Raw genomic sequence first — 18,611 nt, forward strand, 5'->3', positions numbered from 1 at the left:
ATTCAGATTTGGTAGAGATGAATGAGTCAAGATGCAATTAAGTAGGCAGGTGGCAAAATCTGCTTTTCACCATATCCAGTCATCTGCCTTAACAACGTGCTATTTAATTCAGTGGCACAGGGTGCACATGCTGAGCTATCCAGTAGTCTTTATTCTGTGTGATGCAAAAGTCATCTCTCTAAGTTTTTGAAAAGTAACAGAAAATGTAATTCTTATACCCCAAGCCAAGTGGTAGCTCTAACAAGGAATTGGCCAGTTAGGAAATACTGAATATCTTAAATCCAGACTATCTAGGTAGAGGCTTTAGGAAGACACATAAAGTAAGCAGTGACCCAATATTTCTTTTCTGGAAAAATGACTTTAGATAGCCGCTTTTAAGAAGGTTGGAAAAAAGTTGGTAGGAGTATTGAGCTTACTCCGAGTTATCCTGTGCATCTTCTTCATATTTGCCATCATCTCCATTCTCCATCACTTTCTGTTTGCTATCTCATTAAACATACCCTGGTAGAATAGCCTCCTTTGGCAGCACAGCTTACCCATAGGGCAAGTTATAAGAATGTTAATATGGTTTCTCTTTTGCCTACTCTCCTGGAAGATGGCATATGATTCAACTGGTAAAGAACTGCATAACTGCTTTCGACTTGCTAATGTGGTCACAGCTAACCCTATTCTAACAGTATCAGAGGACGTTATGATCCACTACAGATTTTATTCATGAATGCACCAGCCGAATTCAATATTATGGACTCATGTCTTTTTCAGAGACATGTTCTCCACCCAAAATGTAGCTGCTGTCTTTAGACAATCAAGCCAGTCAAAACAAAATAAAAACATCCAAGAAATAATAAAGAAAATAAAGGTGCATAATTACATTATTCTCATAGCTTATTTCTATACCCCAATCCTTAAAAGCTTTTCAATAGTATCTCCCCCTTTTCTCCTCTCATATTCAACTGGACGTCGTGCATCATTATAACTTTCAAAATGTCTTCCCCTTCTGAATTAAGGAACATATTTTGTTTTGCTCATTGAAACTTTCCATGAGACCACTGCATTAAGGGTGGTAAGAAACTTACTTTTTCCATGTAATATTATGTTTCTTTGTCTATTTCTGTGTTTAATAGTAGTCTGTAGCCTGATGGGAAGAAATATATCTAAGTGTGCCAAACTGATACACTGTTTTCTGTTCTGAATCTTAATTTGTTAATCTTAATGGGTTGGGAATTTGTTCTACTACAGTATAAACAAAGCCTAGAACAAAATAATTGTTAATTCCAATATATTCTTCTATACTCCTCCAGAACTACTGATATAGGTTAAAATATATTCCATGTGTATGCTACTTTCAGATTCATAGTATTATCAAAACTTTTTAAGTTTAATAAAAAGACTAGATAAATTGACTATACTCCACCTATTTATTTTTATTTTTCAATTTTTATTGAGATATGATTAACATGTGATATATTAGTTTCAAGTGTACAACATGATGATTCAATATTTGTATGTATTGTAAAATGATTACCACAGTAAGTCTAGCTATACTCTAATAAATTTTAAATATCATTCACACAACAATTTCTGGAACAATAGATCGAGTATCATTCTAATGATCCAAAGTTAGCAAAATGACTATACTATGAATTCTTTTCATACTATGAATACCAGTATCAAACATATAGGACCACTTTACCTGCCTCCTGAGAAACCTGTATGCAGATCACGAAGCAACAGTTAGAATCAGACATGGAACAACAGACTGGTTCAAAATTGAGAAAGGAGTATCTCAAAGCTGTAAATTGTCACCCTGCTTATTTAACTTATATGCAGAGTACATCATGCAAAATGCCAGGCTGGATGAAGCACATGCTGGAATCAAGACTGCCAGGAGAAAAATCAGTAACCTCAGATATTCAGATGACACCACTCTCATAACATAAAGTGAAGATGAACTGAAGAGCCTCCGGAATGAAGGTGAAAGAGGAGAGTGAAAAAACTGGCTTAAAATTCAGCATTCAAAAAATGAAGATCATGGCATCCGGTCCCATCACTTCATGGCAAATAGATGGGGAAAATGGAAACTGTGATAGATTTTATTTTGGGGGGGCTCTAAAATCACTGCAGATGGTGACTGCAGCCATGAAATTAAAAGATGCTTGTTCCTTGGAAGAAAAGCTATGACAAACCCAGACAGCGTATTAAAGAGCAGAGATATTATTCTGCAATCGTATAGTCAAAGCTAGGATTTTTCCCATAGTCATGTGAAAAATGGACCATAAAGAAGGCTGAACACCAAAGAATTGATGCTTTTGAACTGTGGTGCTGGAGAAGATTCTTGAGAGTCCCTTGGACAGTAAAGAAATCAAACCAGTGAATCCTAAAAGAAATCAGTCCTGAATATTCATTGGAAGGACTGATGCTCCAATACTTTGGCCACCTGATCCAAAGAGCCAACTCAATAGAAAAGATGCTGATGCTGGGAAAGTTTGAAGACAGGAGGAGAAGGGGGTAACAGAGGATGAGATGGTTGGATGGCATCACTGACTCAATGGACATGAGTCTGAGTAAGCTCCAGGAGATGGTGAAGGACAGAAAAGCCTGGCATGCTGCAGTCCATGGGGTTTCAAAGAGTTAGACATGACTGAGCAACTGAACAACAACAACAATGAATTCTTATCCCATAAAGTTAATCATCCACATATGCTATGTGATCCCAAAATATTATTTCATATCAAATTTTAAAACAATTTTTTTAACTAAAAATTAAAACAGAAGCAGTGTAACTGAACATGACCCTATGGATCCTTTCTGGGACAGATCCCCTTCCCCACATCCTCCACCTGCCTCTTGTTTGTACAAACACTTTAACTTCCGAGGCCTTCCCCAAGTTCCAAAGAATAAATTTAGTCAGAGAAGACACAAAACAAAATGCTTCCTTTGCAGAAGCAAAGGAAATCAGTCAAGCAAGACAAAATAATAATAGTTTTGTCATTAAACAATGTCAGGGACCTTTAGTTCATCCTCAAGGGCTATATATAATATTCTGAGCCATACCCTTTGAGCTCTTTTGCCGATACTGACACACCTACCAGGTGGAAGAAGTTAACTGTAAGATGCCCACAAGCATACAGACTCCAGGATGGTTGGAACCAGAAGGACTAACTGATCAGAAATTTATGGCTCAGATAATGTTCCAATCACAAGTGAGACATGACCGCTACTTGGAACTGCATGATGGAGATCATCTCTAAAAATAGAAGATTACCCCCTGTCTAGCACGTAGTCCATTCCTTTTTTCTCTATATAGTCTCTGAACAAAACTCGAGGAGTTTGGAATTTGTTCCTTTGGACATGAATCTACCTTCTGCCCAGGTTGCCAGCTTCCTGAATAAAGTTATCTTTCCTTTTACTCAACACGTGTCTCAGTACTGGAATTTTGAGCATCTAGCATGCAAACTTGAGTTTGTAACAGCAGGGCACTTTATAGCATGATGTACATGCTAAGTGGTTTTCCCAATTACATCAGAGGTGGTTTACAGTACTCTACCAATTTTAAAAACGAGAAAGTTAAACCACAGAAGGGTATCTTACTCATGGTCACTAAATTGGAAATTTAGTGACTTCTAAATATATACATAGTATGGTTTGATTACCTATTGAATTTGTACAGTATATCATTCTAGTTTTGATTATGAATAATAAGCAATAATGTTCAGATATATATGAGATAATTTTCACAATACTTCATTTTCAAACTTTTCACCTTGCTCAGGTTGTTCTTAATATAAATATTTTGGTTAATATTCTTTAAATGTTTACTTATACCTTCTAACTGTGGCAGAGACAAGAGAATAATTGCAGTGTAACATACTATTCAATAACATAAGATTTTTATTACCATGCTTTTAAGAAAAATAATATAAGGGAAGAATAACCCAATCCACTTCTAACCTGAGTTTTGCCATATTAAATATGTTTTCCTGATGATTAAAGTAGTCCTCAGTATACATAGGGGACTGAATATCAAAATCCGTGGATGCTTAAGTCCCATAGGTGACCCTCTATAATGTGGAACCCAGGGATATGAAGAGCTGACTGCATATTTATTGAAAAAAAAAAAATCTGTGTGTAAATGGATCCATGCAATTCAAATCCCTGGTGTTCAAGGGCCAACTGAACTCAAGTTTCAAAACTGAAGTCATAGTAATAAACATAGAGACATGTTTGTATTACAAACATGTTTGTATTGCATTTTTAATCCAAAATATTTAGGAAAGAGAGATAAACACAATGCTACTCTTGGAATTTTCCAGGCTTATTTCTTTGTTCCACTTGAAAAATGACTTAGAAATAACTGTTCAAGGATTCATAGACTATAGATATGCTTTATGACAGATGAATAAGCACAGATTTTGTAGTTGGCATGCCTGCTACTTTAACAAGCTTTCTTCTTTTATAACCTTGGATGAAGTAGAACATTGTGAGGCACTTCCTTATGCACCACACTAAAACCTAAATAAGGATGTATCATTTGGGAAGGTGATACTGAATAAAGAAACATAGTAAGATCAATTTGTGGTGGCCATGAAAATATGTTACTTAAGTCTTCACATGATTCATCCATAGCCTGAGGCACTGGTCCTTTGGATCCATGAATACATTCCACACGTTCCTCCCCCAAGATGATCCCTAGGAAAACATACATAGCCTTATTGTGATTCTTGTAATCAAAATATACAAACAATAGAAGAGATTTACATGCTAGCAAATACAGTTAGAAAAGTATTGAAAAGAGAAAGCAGATTCTTAAAAGTCAATTTACCTCCCTGTAAGTATATACCTTTCTTGCATTAACATTTTTTTTAAATCATAGGCGATTACACATTTGCTTTCTATAAAATTAAGATTGTCTTTATTGAAGCACGAAATAGTAAAACATCCCTATCTGCACAGTTAAGAATTTTAAATAAAACAAAACAGTGTTGTTCCTTATATAAATGTTTTTAAAGATTACCTGTGAGTGGAGGTAAAGAGTGGTTACAAATGAACTTTTATTCTACCTGTTATGAAAGTAAACAATTCCCAGAAACTTGTGTTATAACTCAAATATTTATCATACGTTGTGGTTGTTTCGTCACTCAGTCATGCCTACTCTTTTGCGACCCTGTGCACTGTAGCCTTCAAGCTCCCTTGTCCATAGGATTTTCCAGGCAAGAATACTGGAGTGAGTTGCCATTCCCTTCTCCAGGGGATCTTCCTGACCCAGGGATCAAACCCAGGTCTCCTGAATTGGCAGGTGGATTCTTTACCACTGATTCACTTGGGAAGCCCATCATACAGTGTTGGGTTGCCTTTGGTTGGATATATTTCCTAAACTGATCACAGCCATAATAAGTGTATTCCATGAGCACAGGTGGCTAGATTGTGAGTTCCAGAAACACTGCCAGTGAACATCACCTGCTGTGCTTCTAGCACATATATGTAGTCTGAGCAGGTTGCAGATTTCTCCTGGCTATTTTCCTGAGCAGAACCAAATATTATCCATAGGTTCCTGTCTCCTATTGAGTCTAGAGCAATGGTCATCCTTTCTGGCACCAGAGATAGGTTTTGTGGAAGACAATGCTTCCTCAGACAGGGGGTGTTGCGGGGCAAGGGGGTTCATCAGGCCGTAATACAGTAATGTGAGCGCCTGGGAGCAGCAGATGAAGCTTTGCCCCTTTGCCCCCCACTCACCTCCTGTTGTGCAGTCCAGTTCCTAACAGGCCACAGAACAGCACAGTCTGTGGCCTGGGGCGGTGATCCCTAGTCTAGAGGCGGTTTAGTGTTCTATGGGTGTTTTTCCAGATGTTTCCTTGAACCTTGAAAAATAAACTTTTCCCATGACCAAAACCAACTTTTGGTTTCCTTTTTGTCCTGGAATTATATTTAAAACTTTCTGGTAATAAAGTGAAAAAGAGATATGCTTTGTTCACCTAGAGTTTAGTGGATAAATAGGAGAATTCATAATCTTTAATAACTGTAGATAAATCTAGAAAATAATGTTAGTTTTATTCTTTTGGATAACAAAAATCACCTTTAGAATTAAAATAACTCTGCTAAATTTTATTTGCTTTGCTTTGAATACAAATACATACGCTTTTTATATATTTTAAACATCAAATCATAATGCAACGTTTACATTCAAATTGTTCACCTACTTATGTTCCCACTTATTCCATTGTCCACTTCACTTTATAGATAAGTAGTATTTTCATGTAGTCTTCAAAATTTTTTAAATTTAGATATAGTCAAACCTATATAATAATATTTTATATATAGTTTTCCACAATTTGATTGTAAAGGGTAATAAATTTAGCAGAGCCTATGCTGTTTTGGCTGGTTTTATAAAGTGTTGGCAGATAAGAGACCATGCTGCCACAGGGCAACTGAAGAGATTTTAACAGAGAGAGTGTTTTAGAGGTGGATTAGTCAGGTTCTCCTGACAACAGGGAAAAAAAGTAGAAGCAGTAACAGATTTTATTTTTTGGGCTCCCAAACCACCACGGATGGTGACTGCAGCCATGAAATTAAAAGACGCTTGTTCCTTGGAAGGAAAGCTATGACCAATTTAGACAGTGTATTAAAAAGCAGAGACATTACTTTGCTGACAAAGGTTCATATAGTCAAAACTATGGTTTTTTCAGTAGTCATGTATGAGCGTGAGAGTTGGATCATAAAGAAGGATAAGCATGAAAAAATGGGTACTTTTGAATTGTACTGTTAGAGAAGACTCTTGAGAGTCTCTTGGATAGCAAGGAGATCAAACCAGTCAATCCTAAAGGAAATCAGTGCTGAATATTCATTGGAAGGACTGATGCTGAAGCTGAAGCTCCAATACTTGACCTTTTTGATGCAAAGTGCTGACTCATTTGAAAAGACCCTGATGCTGGGAAAGACTGAAGGCAAAAGGATAAGGGGGCAGCAGAGGATGAGATGGTTAGATAACATCACTGACTCAATAGACATGAACTTTGAGAAGACTCCTGGAGATGTTGCAGAAACCAGTACTCGAGAAACCAAGCACCACACTCGGAGAACTCAGGTCTATTATGCTGGTGGGCCCAGAGGAGTTAACACTTCAAGCTCTGAGCCTCGAGCAAGGGATCACAGAGTTTTTATAGACTGACTGTAGTGGGCAACACTAGCTGTTAATAGGCTGGTTTAAACTAAGGGGTTTCATGCGCATGGGAACAGTGGTCCAGATGGGGAGGGGGATGTCTAACCTGGACAGGCATGATTAAGCAGGTTTGCAGGGGCTGGGTGATTGCAAAGAGCAGGAAAAGGGTAAGTGAGATAAACTCCAGTTCCTAGTATTGACCTATGTGATTCAGACTTTGCAAGGGGCAAGGTGAGTTACAGAGGCAAAAGGAGGTAAATTTTTAACTTTTCCTCTTCAGAAACAGTGAAGGATAGAGAAGCCTTATGTGCTGCAGTTCACGGGGTTGCAAAGGAGTAGGGCATGACTTAGTGACTGAACAATAACCACCACGATAACAACCTGAGAAAAGGAAACCGGCAGGAGATAGGTAGGTAGGTAGGTAGGTAGGTAGATAGATTGTTGTAGCCACACGTTCTGGGAAACAAACTCACTCAGAAGGACAATGCAGATAGTGGCGTGCAGTTTATTACACCGGTGGGCCCAAGGCAGAGTCTCCTCTTAGCCAAGGACCCCAACCAGTTTTTGTGAAAACCTTATATACCCTAAGTGTATGTGCTCAAACCCACCTCCCCAAATTCTCTGAAACTAGTCTGAACAAAGGAAAAGAAAGATACAATCAAAGTTAACCCATGATTCATATGCCTTAAGCCTAGGTAGTTAACAGAAGACAATTATCAAAAGGCCTGTGGTCATACCCCAATAAGCATAATAGAATTTACGATTCTATTCAGTTACACAGATAATTAAGGTATTCTTTTAGGCCTGGGAGAGTCTAGGTGTGAGCCCTGAGGCTCTTCCATCCGGGAGTCTGGTTTTCCAGCTGGTATGTGGTTTCCATAGATACTGGGCATATAGCTCAAAGTCCACAGTCCAGTCCAAGATAGAGTCCTGCTTTCAAGATGGAGCCTGTTCTGTCTGTTTTCTCCTTCAAGATAATATATGAGAAGATTTATTGTAGGAATTGGTTCACATGGTTAAGAGTGTTCACATGGTTAGGGGTCAAGAGTTCGATGATATGCAGTCTATAAGAATGAGAAACAAAACAGGAGAGTCTGTGGTGTGTGAAATGAAAATAAGAAATGTCATAGCCATCAGTGATCTCTAGCCTTCAGTTGTGAGTGAGGGTTCCCAAAACTGCAATCCAGTGGATGTTCTCACCCTCCGTGGTGATTGCTGAGGAGCTGGGGGAATACAAAAAGAAAGGTGAACAAGGAAACAGGATTAGCCCCAGATAGCTGAGGTGCATATGAAAGGAATGCATTCAGTGAGCCCAGAGGCTTGCATCTTCCCACACATAGAATGGTAAATTCCTTAACTTGGTACCTGATTTTTGATGTTCAGACTCCTTGCTCCCTTTGTTGCAAACTTGTATACAGTCTGACTTCCCTCTCTTGCCTTCTTGGAGCAGTTTTCTCAGAGCCACTGAGATGCCGTCTCCTGGACTTGGAGGCCTAAATATTCCCACAAAATAAAATAACTCTCTACTTTCAGGTTGTGATTATATTTTTTAGTCAACAGGTGTAACTCATTTCCAGTCTGAAGGTCTGAGAAGGGGGATGGGCAACAGTGTAAAGTCCCTAATCTCAGTTTAAGAAGCTGAGAATCAACAGCACCAATGTATGAGGGCAGGAAAAAAATGGACATCTCAGCTCAAGCAAAGAGAGAGAAGGAAAGAACTTGCCATTTCTCCTCCTTTTTGTTCTATTCAGGCCCCTAATGGTGTCTGTATCGATGAGGGAAGATCTTTTTTATTCAGTTCACTGTTTCAAATGCTGATCTTTTCCTGAGACACCATCACCGATTCATGCAGAAATAATGTTCTGCTAGTTACCTAGGCATCCATTGGAGAAGGAAATGACAACCCACTCCAGTATTCTTGCCTGGAGAATCCCATAGACACAGGTGCCTGGCGGGCTGCACTCCATGGGTCACAAGAGTCATACACGACTTAGTGACTAAACCACCACCACCAGGCATCCATTATCCCATCTGGTTGATATACAAAATTAACCACCAAAAAGGTATTGATAGAGTTAAGAGAATCCACAGAGATTAAAAAATATCTTAAGTTAGGAATACTGGGCAATCATTACCCTTGTGTGACATTTATTTCGTTGTTCAAAATGCTAATGGGCATACAGTCTATGCCAAATGCTACCGTGTGTGTGTGTGCGCGTGTGTGTGTGTGTGTGTTTGCGTGCACGCACGCGCATGCTTTCAGTCCTTTCTAACTCTTTGTGACTCAGGGCTGTAGCCGTCCAGGCTCCTCTGTCCATGGGATTTTTTAGGCAGGAATACAGGAGTGGGATGCCATTTCCTCCTCCAGGGGATCTTGAACCTGGAGTTGAAATCATGTCTCCTTGTGTCTTGCATTGCAGGTGGACTTTTTACCTGCTGAGCCAACAGGGAAGCCCACCAAATGCTACTGGATAGGATTAAATAGGACCCAAGGTCTTGTGGGCATTCTGAACAGGACCAAATGTCTGCTAACCACTGTTGCCATCATTAGGTCTGAAGGGAGAGAGCAGTTTCTAGAACACAGGTATAGGAGCCTTAATTTTTGTAGAAACTCACTGGAAAACATGGATGCAGAAGAGAAGAAATCAAATAATAACTACACATTTCTCTTCCCACATTTCAATATTCTGCATGTACCTCCAACTAGACAAACCCAGAGAAAAGGCAAAGAAAGGAGCAGAGTAGATTCAGTTCACCTAAAAACAAACTCAGAAAAATTTATCAATGGCTGGTCTTTCATAGTATGAATTTCAATAGCTGTAGACTGGCTGAGAACGTAAGTTTTGGAGACAAGACAAAAACTTGTTTAAGGCTCAGCTCTAAACTTTATAAATTATATGATTTAAGACAAGTTATTTAACCTCCATAAAACTTTACATCCTCTACTGAAAGTGACATGTGTCTACTTTATCCCTGTTTTTGTGAAAATATTAGATGAAGCTCAAATATTAGTCGGAATATATAAGACTGAAAGAAACTTAGATGACTCTAATAAAAATATACACACAATTATACACACACACACACACACATATATATATATATATATTATCCTCACATAAAATAAATTAGATGGTACACTTTGCAAATTTGATGACACTGATTTTCTAATTTGGCCATGAGGCCAGTTAATTATCTTAGTGATTCTGCCTTTCCCTTATGGCTGACACAATTCTAGCTGCCACATTCACATTCACTTCAGAAAGAGAATGATGGGGAAAAAAGACATGGTTACAACAAATTCAGCTTCTTCTTCACTGTCTGGAACTTGAACTTTATAGTAACAACTGCTCTGCTATCTACAGGTTCCTGGATTAAGTGGTTTTCCCTGTTTCAAGCTCTACAGTTGAGACAAAGAAGCTAGTAGAAGGTTGCAGTGCAGGTCAGGTAAGCAAAATCAGGGTGCATATTTAAACATAAAATTCATTAACTCAATTTATAAAGTATAATGGGCACTGATATTTGCCAACTAATGCTATTATCATTATTATCTTGCATGAATATTATATACTCAATTAATACAGGCTTTGACATTTGCCTTTCAGTTACAAAAATAACTTATAAATAAATATTTGTACATCAGACATGCTTATATTTAACCCATGAGAATAAATCCTGACAAGTAAAAAGTAAAATAATCTGTGATATACATAAAGTTTATCTATATAGATCCTATATATACATATATATATATACATTTATATATATGCAAATTTAGCAGCATGTGAAGTTCTAACTTTATACCTACTGCTAAATTTACATCCAATAATATTTACCCTCATAAATACTATTAATAAATGTATTATTTCTCTCATTAAAAATCTTTATTTTTTTCAGTCTGTTTTTATTTCAAGTTATCCTGACTTCTTTTATGTTGTTGTCAGTCGCTCAGTCATGTCTGACATTTTGTGACCACTATGGACTGCAGCACGCCAGGCTTCCCTGTTCATGCTCCAAACAATTGCTCTGAACTTTTGCACATATCAGAGGGAAGATTAAAACATTTGAGCAGAGGCTAACAGAAATTTATGTGTGTGTGTGTTCTATTCCTCAGTTGTGTTTGACTCTTTGTGATCCCCTAGACTGTAAGAAAGGTAATGCCAAAGAATGCTCAAACTACCGCACAATAGCACTCTTCTCACACGCTAGTAAAGTAATGCTCAAAAATTCTCCAAGCCAGGCCTCAGCAATTCGGGAACTGTGAACTTTCAGATGCTCAAGCTGGTTTTAGAAAAGGCAGAGGAACCAGAGATCAAATTGCCAACATCTGCTGGACCATCAAAAAAGCAAGAAAGTTCCAGAAAAACATCTATTTCTGCTTTATTGACTATGCCAAAGCCTTTGACTGTGTGGATCACAAAAAACTGTGTGAAATTCTCAAAGAGATGGGAATACCAGACCACCTAACCTGCCTCTTGAGAAACCTGTATGCAGGTCAGGAAGCAACAGTTAGAACTGGACATGGAACAACAGACTGGTTCCAAATAGGAAAAGGCATACGTCAAGGCTGTATATTGTCACCCTGCTTATTTAACTTATATGCAGAGTATATCATGAGAAACGCTAGGCTGGATGAAGCACAAGCTGGAATCAAGATTGCCGGGAGAAATATCAATAACCTCAGATATGCAGATGACAGCACCCTTATGGCAGAAAGTGAACAAGAACTAAAGAGCCTCTTGATGAAAGTGAAAGAGGAGAGTGAAAAAGTTGGCTTAAAGCTCACCATTCAGAAAACTAAGATCATGGCATCCAGTCCCACCATTTCATGGCAGATAGATGGACAAAGAGTGGAAACAGTGGCTGACTTTATTTTGGGGGCTCCAAAATCACTGCAGATGGTGATTGCAGCCATGAAATTAAAAGACGCTTACTCCTTGGAAGGAAGGTTATGGCCAACCTAGATAGCATATTAAAAAGCAGAGACATTACTTTGCCAACAAAGGTCCGTCTAGTCAAGGCTATGGTTTTTCCAGTGGTATGTATGGATGTGAGAGCTGGACTATAAAGAAAACTGAGCGCCAAAGAATTGATGCTTTTGAAGTGTGGTGTTGGAGAAGACTCTTGAGAGTCCCTTGGACTGCAAGGAGATCCAACCAGTCCATACTAAAGGACATCAGTCTTGAGTGTTCATTGGAAGGACTGTGGTTGAAGCTGAAACTCAAATACTTTGGCCACCTGATGCGAAGAGCTGATTTATTTGAAAAGATCTTGATGCTGGGAAAGATTGAGGGTGGGAGGAGAGGGGGACAACAGAGGATGAGATGGTTGGATGGCATCACCAACTCAATGGACATGGGTTTGGGTGGACTCCAGGAGTTGGTGATGGACAGGGAGGCCTGGCGTGCTGTGGTTCATGGGGTTGCAAAGTGTTGGACATGACTGAGCGACTGAACTGAACTGAGACTGTAGCCTACCAAGCTGTTCTGTCCATGGGATTTCTCAGGCAAGAATTCTGGAATGGGTTGCCATTTCCTCCTCCAGGGCATCTTCCCGACCCAGTGATCAAACCTGTGACTCCTGTTTCTCCTGTATTGGCAGGCAAATTCCTTACCACTGAGTCACCTGAGAAGCCCACAGAAATTTAAATGTATGTAATAACTTTTCACTTTTTCCTACTCCTTTCCTAAGAAGGAAAACTTAAGTCTTACCTGGTGTTATAAGTATATGCAAAGGCATCAACTCGATTGCATTAATGTTAAAAAATAACACCTTATCATCTTGAATTAAACTCAGGGAAATTCAATTTCTAATTATATTCAAGAGAAGTTCCAATTCAAATTGAAATTCTCTCTTATGGAGCCTAATATTCCCCTGAGAGTGATCTCATCATTGAGTAAAACAAAGGTCTGAGTTCATGTTCAGTATCTCAGAATTAGCTAAGGAAAACATTTTTTAAATCCAATTTTTTGGTCAGAGATTCTGGGAGACTACTTTCCCACCTATTTAACGTTCTGGGATGTACAGAAAATTATACGTTAGAGTAGGGGTATACTGGAAATAATTTGGGGGACTTGAGAGCATCCACACATAGTTTGGTAAAATTTACTTGAATGCAATATATATTACAATAAAAAATAAAATACACTAGAGAATAAACGTATGGATACAATGGGGGAAAGGTGGGGGAGTTGGATGAATAGAGGGATTAGGATTGACATATATACACTACAGTGGATAAAACAGATAATGAATGAGAATCTACTGTATAGCATAGGGGACTCTACTCAATGCTCTGTAGTCACCTAAACTGGAAGGAAGTCGAAAAACAGAGGGAATATATGTATAAGTATGGCTGATTCATTTTGCTGTACAGCAGAAATTGACAAGCCTGTACAAAGCAATATACTTCAATAAAAAAAAAGAAAATACACAAAAATAAATAAAATACAAGACAATAAGGTATATTAAATTTTAACTATAAGTAGATTTTTAATGAATTATTAATAGTTTTAAAACAGCTTACTTTCATTAATAAACATTTTTTATATCAGCATTAACACTGGAAATGACCTCATGTAGTTTTGACAATAAACTTTAATAATGATCTCTTAAAATTTTAGATATAGGAACAATTGTATGCAGATCAAGAAGCAACACTTAGAACCGGAGATGGAACAATGGACAGGTTCTAAATTGGGAAAGGAGTACGTCAAGGCTGTATATCGTCACCCTGCTTCATTAAGTTATATGCAGAGTACATCATGCAAGATGCCCAGCTGGATGAATCACAAGTTGGAATCAAGATTGCAGGGAGAAATATCAATAACCTCAGATATGTAGATGACACCACTTTTATGGCAGAAAGCAACGAGGAATTGAAGAGCCTCTTGATGAAAGTGAAAGAGGAGGGTGAAAAAGGTGGCTTAAAACTCAACATTCAAAAAAATACATCCAGTCCCATTACTTCATGGCAAACAGATGGAGAAACAATGGAAATAGTGACAGACTTTATCTTGAGGGGCTCCAAATTCATGACAGATGGTGACTGCAGCCATGAAATTAAAAGATGCTTGCTCCTTGGAAGAAAGGCTTTGACCAATCTGGACAGCATATTAAAAAGCAGAAACATTACTTTGCCAACCATGGTCCATATATTCAAAGCTATGGTTTTTCCAGTAGTCATGTATGGATGTGATGTTGGACCATAAGAAGGCTGAACACCAAAGAATTTATGCTTTTGAACTGTGGTGTTAGTGAAGACTCTCGAGAGTCACTTGGACTTCAAGGAGATCAAACCAGTTAATCCTAAAGGAAATCAGTGCTGAATAGTCATTGGAAGGACTGATGCTGAAGCTGAAGCTCCAATAATTTAGCCACCTGATGCGAAGAACTGACTCACTGAAAAAGACTCTGATGCTGGGAAAGACTGAAGGCAAGAGGAGAAGGCAACAACAGAGAATGAGATGGTTGGATGGTGTCACCGAATTCACGGACCTGTTTCAGCAACCTCCGGGAGTTGGTGATGGACAGGGAAGCCTGAAGTGCTGCAGTCCAGGGGGTCACAAAGAGTCAGACATGACCGAGTGACTGAACTGAACAACTGTATAATTTTTACATATAAAATATTTCAAATCTGTCTTTTTAACGTCTTTTAAAAATTTACATCAGATGAAATTAAATGATATAATACCTTCACTTTTTCTCTATGAGCAATTGTAGCATTTCAATGTCTTGACCTTGTAAATAAATTAAATGAATTTGAATCCATTTAATGTGTTAACTATCCTTTTAATGTACTAATATCAGGAATTTAAAATTAAGGAAAAGCCCCATTTTGCAGCCTTTCTTGGCAGGGTTATAACTCTGGGAGTTTGTCTGGAGAATGTTAAAAGGGATAACAGCTACAAAAATACAAGACAGCTGTCTGGAATCAAACCAGCTATGAGACCACTAGTGGCCGTATTTCTTGGACTATGTGTCATTCTCCTTGGCTCTTGGAACAAGAACCCATCTGTTCATTCCAGGAGTCATTTGTCTAAGACACTCTTGAAATAAATGTCCCAGAGATGAAAAGTTCCTTGGCTGTAGGCACCATATAGTGACAAAATACTGACTGCTAAACCTCGTTCACGTGCTTTCTAATTTCTGGGCTCAGGGGGCACAGGGTCAGGCCGTGTTCTGATGGAACCACAAACTAAAGACTTCCCACCATGTCAAAGCAACATCCCTGGGGGATATTGTCCAGCTTTCCTGGGGAAGCTTGGATTTGTGGTCTACGTAGCATATTTTCATGTCAGTAAAAGTGAAGAACAATTTCTTATTGAATAGGTGTTAAAATTATTGAAGACACATAACAATGTTTTTCAAATATGTAACTCTCGCCCCAAATGATTACATTAAGTTTAAATAAAAACTTGGATCTTCCTGACCCAGGAATCAAACCTGGGTCTCCTGCATTTCAAGCAGATTGTTTACCAACTGAGCTACCAGGGAAGCCTGGATATCCTCACAAAATACTAAAAATTAGGTACTTCAGTTAGATCTGCTTTAGAAAAGGGGGAATTTAAGTGCAGAAAACTCAAAGAACTTGCTCAAGAAAACAGCTAGTGAACAACTTCAGGCACTCTGGTGTCAAAGCCTGTGCTTGGAGTCTCAAATCTAATGCTTTCTTATTTTAACCAATAAGAAAAGGCATAAAATACATTTAAGGAGAAGGAATCTGGATACTTCACACAAACAGGTAGAGGAGAAAAATACATACCCAATCAGCCCAAGATTTATAAACAGTGTTCCCAACAGAAAATTCACAATTTGCTTCATATTCCTCAGAAATATTTATCACTGTTCTCCTAGCTTGCCTGCACATTAGTTTATGTTTCTCAAATCTTTAGTGTTTAACAAGGTTGCTCCTCTCCCAGTATCAACTGTTAATCCAACTCAGGCACTTTTTATCTATTTATGTCCATAAGCCTTGATCAAGATTTTGAGTACTTAAGCTATATATCATTTCCAAAGAGTTGAACTGAATTGAGTGAATTACTGGAGTCCTTTATTTCCTTCTCTGCATAAGAAAGATTTGTAGGTCTAAGGGTGATTATACCTAGACATATGCTCAAAATTTATCTTATGATCCATTTGTAACATCTTTTTCATTCTTCATTATTATTGGGAGTATAGTTAGTAATTTAACTCAAAAAGTTTTAAAGTTGAAAAATTAAGTATGATATGATAAATGGAACTTTCTTAACAGCTCAAGTGACCTGCTAAATGTGTAAACACACAACATTTCCTAAGTAGGGATTAATCCTACTTAGTTTATCAAAATTACATATTTAGCATTCTAGTCTGACTTACTGTCTCCTCCCTAACAAGGAGACTGAAGATTTGACTTATGCTTTCTATTGAATAGTGTCATAGTTATAAATGAGAAGGACATCCCCTGCCTTCTGGATTCTTATTTCACTTGCCAGATAGTATCAGAAGGATAAAATGTATTGATTATATAAGAAACTTTCTTCAAAATGCAAATAGTTTTATGAATAATGTAATCATCTTTTAATTTTAAAACTCAAAATTATACAAAAATGATTCCTATTAACAAAATGTTTAAATAACAACTCAGAAGTGTAAAGTTGAATTTAAGTTTTGGAGATACAACATGAAGACAATGCAATTATGAGCGATTCCAAATATTGTATCCAGTTACCTAACAAATATGTATTACCTGAATATCAGTTTCTGAATACACTGTGACTGTGAAAGTCGCTCAGTCATGTCCGACTCTTTGCGACCCCATGGACTATACAGTCCATGGAATTCTCCAGGCCAGAATACTGGACTGGGTAGCCTTTCCCTTCTCCAAGGGATCTTCCCAACACAGGGATCGAACCCTGGTCTCCCTCATTGCAGTGGATTCTTTACCAGCTGAGCCACAAGGGAAGTCCAAGAATACTGGAATAGGTAGCTTATCTCTTCTCCAGTGGATCCTCCCGACCCAGGAACTGAACCGGGGTTTCCTGCATTGCAGGTGGATTCTTTACCAACTGAGCTATCAGGGAAGCCCTATGAATACATTATAGAAAACATTTAAAAACTCAAGATATTATTGAAAAATAGATATTCTCATCTTTGTTAATTAACATGAAATGATCATTATCAACAGAAACCAGATTTATCATTCTAATGGGAAGTCAACAATCTAGAAAATACAGAGTAAGCAGGCACATTATACAGATTACATGACTAGTATTGTTATTAATAAGAATGTTCAGTGCATCATTAACACAAAACTCTTGCACAACATTTTTCCTAAACTTGTGGTTTTTTGAACTAGGTTTAATTTTAAAGTGAGCCAGGGTTCACAGGATGTTCAAACAGAAAATGTAAACCTGAAATGCACTAAAACCACTGGACTGGGGGAGGTTTTTATTTCTTCATCTGGCAAGCCAATCCAAAGGCTGCCCCCTTAATCAGTTTTTACATACATCACACTACTGTCAACTATAGGCACACTGCCGGACAGCAGATCTCTCGAACCCATGTATCTAGCATTACCAAAATGTTATACCACTGAACAGCAGCTCCTCATCTACTCCCTGCCCTCAGTACCTGGAAATCACAATTCTAATCACTGCTTCCAAGAATGAGAGTTACTTTATGTGCTGTGTGCTTAGCCGCTCAGTCGTGTCTGACTCTTTGCAGTCCCAAGGACTGTAGCCCGCCAGGCTCCTCTGTCCATGGGGATTCTCCAGGCAGAATACTGGAGTGGGTTGCCATGCCCTCCTCCAGGGGATCTTCCCAACCCAGGGGTCCAACCCAAGTCTCCTGCATTCTAAGCCACCAGGGAAGCCTGATTTACTTTATAGGCCTCAGATAAGTGGAGTAGCAGTATTTGTCCTTCTGTGACAAGCTGATTTTACTTAATATAATTTCCTCCAGTTTCACACATGTTTCTCATATGACAGCATTCCCTTCTTTTCTAAGGCTGAATAACATGCCACTGTATGTTTCAAAGCGGGGAGCATACAACATTGGGATGTTAATGGGACATACAAGCACTGATACAGATAGTTTCTATTTTGCTTTTTAGTATTTTCTTTTGCACACAGGTATTACTGAGACATCTTCAAATAAATAATTTAGAATTTTAGTGTATTTGCTAAGCAGAATTAAGAGCTCTCTTGTGGCCATAATCATCTATTTACCATGACACTAGTCAGCACTAGTCTGTGTGTGCATTCTCCAGCCAATTTTGGCTAAATAGATGCTAGCAAAAGGTTAACAAATGAGTTGTTGAATTAGGGTTAAAGTTTTTCCAAGTAAGTGTATAAGAGCAGGTAAAGGCATAAGAGTTGACAATATTAAAGAGAAAGCTTCTATGGTTTCCATAATATTTGATTTTTGAAAGAATAGAAATCAGTACATAAAGGGCAGGTGTGTAAAAAGGAGTTAA

General features: G+C 38.1%; 1 long non-coding RNA gene across 4 annotated transcripts in view; it reads right to left on the reverse strand.

Annotated features, from left to right (window-relative positions):
- LOC145516428 (uncharacterized) overlaps positions 1 to 18,611 on the reverse strand; it is a 372,999-nt gene that overhangs the window by 283,918 nt on the left and 70,470 nt on the right. Inside the window, exons 2-3 of one of the 4 annotated variants that reach the window (XR_014061384.1) lie at positions 8,522 to 8,649; positions 3,871 to 4,689 (exon numbers count right to left, since the gene is read on the reverse strand). The exons of 1 other annotated variant lie outside the window; for it this stretch is intronic. This is a non-coding gene — a long non-coding RNA (uncharacterized LOC145516428). Of the gene's footprint in view, positions 1 to 1,435; positions 4,690 to 7,641; positions 8,380 to 8,521; positions 8,650 to 18,611 lie in introns of those variants that run through there. 2 more of the 4 variants (XR_014061383.1, XR_014061382.1) reach the window with 2 other exon arrangements.

The sequence above is a fragment of the Giraffa tippelskirchi genome, chromosome 8 (genome assembly GCF_054371585.1).
Source record: "Giraffa tippelskirchi isolate mGirTip1 chromosome 8, T2T-mGirTip1v1.2.pri, whole genome shotgun sequence".
NCBI lineage: Eukaryota > Metazoa > Chordata > Mammalia > Artiodactyla > Giraffidae > Giraffa > Giraffa tippelskirchi.